The following is a 6,359-nucleotide window of genomic DNA, read 5'->3' on the forward strand; positions in this document are numbered from 1 at the left end:
CATTTTAAACTATGAAAATAGTAAATATTTTGGACAACACAGTTAATTAATTTAATAATTAAATGATAGTCTTTTTTGTATTTTTTTTAAATTTGGTGTTGTTAATAATTAGAGAAATAGAGTCAAATTGTCAAACTATATGAGCGTTTTAGTAAAATAGTCATTGTTTAACGTTTAAGTACCTGAGTGTGTTTTTTTTTATTTTTTATTATTTTTTATTTTTTACATTGTTGAAGCATTCCATTAGAAATTGGGCAAAATATTCACTAATACAGTTGTAGAGCCTCTCAAAACAAGATTAACATACAAACCTAGATTGAATCGAGGCTAAATACAATTACATATTTGACTTTGAATGTGCTAAAAAAACTAAAGAATTACACAAACTAAGCTACATCAAAATTCTTACAATTGCATAATAAATTCAATATAATATCCAATGTTGCAAATCTGACTATACGGGGCAGTTAACCAAAAAATAAATTCGGATTTTGACATTTATTCCCAATTTATTTTCATATATATATTTTAAAATAATTGGCAGTTTTATTTCCTTGATTATCTCTCTCTATTTCTATCTCCTCTCATACATGATTCTTTTTTAGGTTCTCCCTAGGGAAAAAAATCGATATCTTATCCCAAGTGGTGAATTGGTGATGCAACAATCACTGCTCTACAAGGACATGGATCATGAAAAAAAAACAAGTATATTGTTAATTGATTTCTATTCTATCTTTAGACTCGATGATATTAACTATTATAAACAATTTTAACTGATAAAATATAAGCTACGAATAATATGGATATTAACCGTAAAAATAAATTTTATTTTATAATAACCGTAAAAATAATTATAAACACAAAAATAAGCTACAAAAAAAATGATATTAACTATTATAAGAAATTATAAACATATTAAATGGGCTGCGAATTTCTCATATAGTCATATTAAACATTTTTGTTGTTTTTTATTATTACTTTATTAGAATATTTGAATTCGAGAGTCTAAAGAGACATGTTTCCGGCTAGTTTAAGTCATTTTTTCAATTTTATATTTGTTATTCATTAATTAAAGAATGGTAGTAATTTTTTTTTTTACTTATTTGCTTATTTTTTTATAATAATTTATGGCTATTTTGTAATATAAAAACGTTAGCCGTTTTGCCTATGTTCAAATTTAACTATTTAGCTAAAGCTCCCTTTATAAAATTAGCTTATGTCTGACTAAATGTGTATTAATTGAGGCAAAATTAATAGGTTTTCTAGTTTTTACCCAAAACAACAAAAAGAAGTAAAAGTGGTGGCAAAGTAATATAGCACCGTGATATACATATTGTGGCTTCTTTCGTTGATGCCAAAATTAAACCTTTATCTCGTCAAAAGACAACCGTGATACACATGAAATTAGAACAAAAACACATAATAATAATTAAACATCGATTTTCCCTGCGTAATTATTCGATAAATACAGTCTAGTCTAGTGGTACTTTTTATCTTCAGAAATTGTGCTCAAACCAGCCCGATTTCTCGAAACATCATTCTGAGAAACAACGGTTAAAGACGCAGAACTAAGCTTACCTTGAAGATAATGTTGCATAATCAACTGACCAAGCTCAGATGTGCTCGTTCCTTTGCTCATATCAACTTGACCCACTAATTCCTCGAGCTGTTTTACACTCATTCGAACCTTAATCCTTTTTGTCGTATGATCACTCTTCGTCATCGTCGTTTGTACTTCACCTCCACCGTTAAGCTGATCTAGTAACTGCTTGTAATTGGTCTTCTTATTCTTCCCAAATCGATTCCCCATATTTAAAAAAAAAAAAAAAAAAAAACTCTAGCTGACGACTTTGATATGTTTTTGTACTCTTTAGCGTTTGTGTTTTGTTGCATGTTTGCGTGTGTGTGTGTGTTTATATAATGCTCACACCGAATGCGTAGGCGAGGCCTTAAAAAGTTGACCCAAGTGAATAGAACACCTATATTTCCCAAAAAAAATTAAATAGCTGTCAATATATATGATATATCACCTATTTATTATGAGCACAAAAAGTTGAAATAATATTTCTTAATGTATAACATATTATAACGTGAATGTTAATTTCAAAAGATACACACATCCTCCTTGCGTAACGTTGGGCTTTCTGAGTTTGTCCCAATTAATAATATTATAAATGTATAAGATAGTAAATGAAATGTTTATGTTCTCATTGACATTAGCTGAATTTCATATTAAAATACTAAATAAGTAATGTCACCTATTCCTATACCACGTCTCATGCGTCTTGAAGTGTGCCAAATAAAGAAAAAAAACATATCTTACGTATTAAATAGCAATTAGTTGTAATCACGTATCCTTTCTATGAATTGCCAGGGCTATCAGTTGATAAAAGGGACGATGAGTTTTCCCACTAAAATTTTGTAGATTAGTTTAATTTACTCCCTAAAAAATAAAATAAAAGTAAAAAAACCTACAAAATTACATCTATAGTCATATATTTGAGCTTTTAAAAAAAATAGAAAATTACGTACTGGCATTTATCGTATAGTTTTATTTTTTTCAGTGCTATGTTGAGTTAAACTTAAATATTGAACCAAATTTGTGTTGAAAATCGAGAAATTAACATCCAGACCCAGTCGATATTTAGGAATATTAAGAGTTTGATCATTTATAACTATTTTCTTGATTTATGACTCAAATATTGATGAACAGCTAAATGGACCATTAATACTAAATATTTGTGTTTTCCATTTTTCTATAAATAGAAGAGGAAGTGTATATATATATATATATATATATATATATATATATATATATATATTAAAATTACAATTTATGGATTCATATATATATATATTTATTAAAATTACAATTTATTGATTCATTTGGTAGTTTTTTTTTTTTTTTGTTTATTACTTAAATTAGAACAAGTATGCAGTTTTTTAGGAAAAATGTAAGTAATCATTTATAAAATAAAACGAGTCACATCTACTGGATCATCTCGTGACGAAATTAATGGGTCCCACTATTTACTCAGGATAAGCTGTGAAACATGCCTTTAATTGATCGAATGGAACAAAAATCACGCCAACCGTGTTTAAGCCTAAGTTTGATGAATTGAAACCAAAAAACGTGTATTTCATTTTATGCATGTGTGTGAATAAGGAAACGAGTTTTCTTAACGGTCGCGATTTTAGTACTGAGTTTGTATCACCATTGTTGTTTACGCTAACATCGAGCATGGACGGTTTGTCCACGGTTAATGTTTGTTGGGGGAAATGAGAGAACAATTTTTGGGTCTCTTCTAAATTCGCCAGATTAAAACAAGAAGGTTTTCTATACGTACTTTTTGTTACCTTTTGCGTTAATCAGTTACATATTGTATACACGTTAGAGAATTCGATCAAATTACTTGCTCATTCATAAAATTTAAAATAAGAAAAATTGCTGACTATAAAACTTAGATCTTTTACAGCGAGCATGTGAAAAAGAAAATTGATACGGCTAAATAAGCCCTTAAAAATATATTATGAAAAAGGTGGTTTGCATAATTTCTTCAGAAATCACACAAGTAATCAAATACGTATAATATCCAACCACGAACGGAACATTGCATGCCCATATATCGCCCATACATTATGATCTCTCAACTAGACTTATCTAAGAATAAGCATGGGCTTGAACGTCCACAATATCCTTATTATATAGGAGTTTGGCCTTCGTTTGAAACCATGAAACTTATATATGACTGAGCAAAAGTAATTAAAGCTATAAATAGCAAGTCGATCGTTCCACGACACGTAAAACCATTGACATCTATAATCACGTGACCCGATCGAGTTCATGCCTTACTGCTCAGTTCCAATGAATCTGTGCGCATATACCGTGCCACTCAGAAATCTGTGCCGTATGAAACATATATAACATTGACATTACGTGGCTCCTTTATCCGTCCGCTATTTTGTGCGAAACTTCTGTGTACCTACGAATGACGCCAGCGAGAAATTATAGATTGCTTTTATTTCTTCTATATTTCATGTCCACTTCAAAGAAGAAATTCAACCAGCTTTTGAAATCGTAAATAATATGATATTAGGTTATTTCGTGTTTCTTTCTAAAGTATATATTATTATCATGCCTCAAACAGACTCATATATTAGGTATGTATGTATGTATTGTGAAAATGGCAAAGAGAAGAATGAAAGGAATTTGGGAAAATGAAAAAGTTAAATAGAGGCTAAAGTTTCGTAATACAAAATGATAATGAAAAAATACAAGAGAAAAAATAAATGGGTAATTTAGCAAAATAACCAATTTAAACGTTGAGAATTGCTAATTAATAGCCAAAGTTTTATAAATATTAGGTAAATAGTCAATTTTATATATTTACAAACGTAAATATTAAGTAAATAACCACTGCCATATTAAGCCACGTCATCATTTATGGCTATTTACCTTATATTTGCCAAACTTCTATTTAGCAATATCAAATGCTTAAGTTGGCTATTTTTCTATTTTTTTAAATAAATAGACAAATACAAATAATAAACTAAGATTAAAATACCCCTAATATAAATATATTATTCTAATATCCCCTTCAACTCACGATGCATTAGTATGAAGTATCGAGAGTTTGCTAACTAAGATTCGAAAACGTGGAGTATAATGAGCCTTCGTAAACAAGTCGGCGATTTGCATGGCAGAAATGATGAACGACAACGTGATGGTCTCATTCTGATAGTGGTGATGAATGAGATGACAATCAATCTCAATATGCTTCGTGCGCTCATGAAACACAGAATTACGAGTAATCTGAATAACATTAACATTGTCCCAATGCATGAAGTGGAAGTTGAAAGAGAGATACACATGTCAGCGAGCAACCATCTCAACCAAACAATCTCAGTCGTAGTGGAGGCCATGGCGCGATACTCAGCTTCCGTAGATGATCGAGAGACAATCATCTGCTTCTTGCTCTTCCATGAGATAAGAGAGTCACCCAAGAAAATGCAAAATCCAGTGGTAGACTTGTGATCAGATGGATGTCCACCCCTGTCGGCATCCGATTAAGCATGTAACTCAATAGTAGAAGTAGACGAAAAGAGCAAACTCTGGAACCGAGTCCCCCAGAGATATCGTAGAATATGAAGCACAATTGCCCAATGAACTATAGACGGAGAAGCAATAAACTGACTAATGGACGGCGTAGGCAGTGTCTGGCCTGGTGACGGTGAGATAAACTAAGCGACCAACCAAATTGCGATACAAAGTGAGATATGAAAGAGCAACACCATCCAAAGAAGAATAGCGAGCATTAAACTTGAGAGAGTTATCAACAGTGTGAGAGTAAAAGAGGCGAGCCTAATCAAGAATATCAGTGATGAACTTAGATTGAGAAAAAAGATAGGCACGAGGATAGTAGGCTACTTATATTCCCAAAAAGTACCGTAGATACCCCAAATCCTTCATCTCAAACTAGGGAGCTAAATGTTTCTTTAACTCTGCAATCCTATCAATATCATCCCATGTGATAATCATATCATCGACATGCAATAAGAGCAGCTAGTGTGCGACCAGAGGACTACACCTGCCAAAGAGGGCCGAATCATATGGACTAGAATGGAATACAAGATACGATATCACAATAGACAAATTTTCAAACTAGGTACGGGGAGCTTGTTTAAGCCCATAAAGAGTTTTCTTCAATCGACAAACTTCACCAAAACTTTAAGGTAGACCGGGAGGAGGAACCATGTAAACTACCTCGTGAAGATCCTGTTCAGAAAGTCATTCTTAACATCCATTTTAGAGATTTCCCATTGATAAACAGATGTCACTGCGATGAGGGTATGAATAGTGACATGCTTGAAAACGGGAGCAACTGTTTCCTCATAGTCCATGCCATATTGCTAAGCAAACCCTTTAGCAACAAAGCGAGTTTTGTATCGCTTAACATTCCCATCACACTTAGTTTTGATCTTGTAGACCCAACGAGAAGCAATAGCACGTTTTCCATCGGGAAGATGATGAATTTCCCAAGTACCTGTCTTGTACAACGCAGAGAGTTCTCCAGCTATTGCCTGCTGTCAAAGGGGATCAAGTAATAATTTTGGAATTAGAAGCATCCCAAATATCCAACTGTTCAGCAAAGCCCTCGTCCTTCTCATTCATCGGCTTCTTGTAGGTTCTATAAACATACCCCCACATACGTTTCCATTTCAAAAAAATTTGAATGACATAACTCCAATACGAATAATTTTGCCCAATCAATTGCATAGTGATAGACTGAAGCGAATCATTTTTAACACCAGCCATATCGAAGAAGCAAAGCAAAAACGAACATCCAGATTCCCAAATA

The sequence above is a fragment of the Urtica dioica genome, chromosome 4 (assembly GCF_054948205.1).
Source record: "Urtica dioica subsp. dioica isolate 48M chromosome 4, U.dioica_male_clone48M_v1_H2, whole genome shotgun sequence".
Classification (NCBI taxonomy): domain Eukaryota; kingdom Viridiplantae; phylum Streptophyta; class Magnoliopsida; order Rosales; family Urticaceae; genus Urtica; species Urtica dioica.